Source organism: Galeopterus variegatus, unplaced genomic scaffold (genome assembly GCF_000696425.1).
Source record: "Galeopterus variegatus unplaced genomic scaffold, G_variegatus-3.0.2 Scaffold13728, whole genome shotgun sequence".
NCBI classification, from domain to species: Eukaryota; Metazoa; Chordata; class Mammalia; order Dermoptera; family Cynocephalidae; genus Galeopterus; species Galeopterus variegatus.
The window spans coordinates 18,624-19,947 of NW_007739839.1; the positions used below are offsets into that span (position 1 = coordinate 18,624).

The 1,324-nt window shown below is 37.3% G+C and overlaps 1 protein-coding gene across 1 annotated transcript in view; it reads left to right on the forward strand.

Moving 5' to 3' along the window:
• Positions 1 to 1,324, forward strand: part of LOC103581708 (low-density lipoprotein receptor-related protein 4-like) — a gene marked incomplete at its 5' end in the record, with an annotated part of 29,942 nt that overhangs the window by 16,989 nt on the left and 11,629 nt on the right. The gene's annotated exons all lie outside the window — the stretch shown is intronic.

Below are 1,324 nucleotides of genomic sequence, written 5' to 3' on the forward strand. Positions count from 1 at the left end.
GGCCCTTTGATTCAAATCACCATCCCCCATCAGAAGAAAACCATAGTCCCAGCTTGATAATTCTGGCAGAAGGGAGGTAGGTCACATCATTAACCACTAGTCCCTGCTATTTGGGACAGGAGGTGATATATAGACTTGTTGATTGTTACAAGTGATTCCCTTTTTAGCTCTGAGGGCAAGGAGCTTTAAGAATAGCTCTAAAGAAAAATCACTCAGGAGTCTCCCACGTAGCATTTCTCCTTCTTCCTCTCTGTGACATTTGCTGTCACATCACAGGTTTGGTATGTGGTCTTGTCCTACAGTGGTCTCTGGGCTGTGGCTTCATGACTTGGAACAAAAGTGTTTCCCCAGGGGTGTGATGATCTTAGCTTATAATGACCCTAGCACTCAAACACACACACGCCATTATTAAGTAAGCAAGCATAACCATGAACAGTTCTCAAATCAGGTATAAAATACTGTATTTCATTAAGTTGAAGATGCTATCAATTATAAAATGGATCCTGATTTGCAAGATGAAACTGAAAACCTGACCACCAACAATTGTGAAATTCCATTGATTTTAAGTCACGTTCCCATTTCAGAAATGTTAGACTACAGAAAAAATGCAAATCTTAAAATTGATGAAATAGGGCCGGCCCGGTGGCACACTGGAGAGTGCGCCACTTGGGAGCACGGCGGCGCTCCCACCAAGGATTCGGATCCCATGTGGAGACCGGTTCCCGCTCACTGGCTGAGCGTGGTGCGGGCGCGACACCGAGGGTTGCGATCCCGTTGCCGGTTGGTAAAAAAGACAAAAAGGANAAAAAAAAATTGATGATATATGTGACATTCAATTTAGAGAAGTTTTTATAACTATGTTTTTTCATTTATATTTTATGAAAAATAATCTGGAAGTATACTCAGGAATAAAGAAGAAATGAGTACCTATATACCCCTATATAATGACTCTTAATGTTTTGATGTCTGTCTTTCCAGATATTTTTTTAAAATTAGAATAATTTTTTTCACTGCAATGTACTGGTCTCTTATTTTTAATATCAACTATGGCTTAAAAGGTAATTAACACTTCATTTCAATCCTGAAAGCAGAAACATAGTAATAATCCCAAATAAGAAAACTAGACTCAATGTCTCTAAAGTTATGATTTGCATATGATCAAATTCATATTCTATGTGCCCCATTCTTTTTAGTATAGTTTGTAAAGAAAAGCAAACACCCAAGTATAAACATGTACCTTTCTTGTTACGGTTAAGTACTGATTATCATTATTAATTATTATTAATCTCTGATTTTCTTTAGGTTTATTTAGAAAACTTTTTTT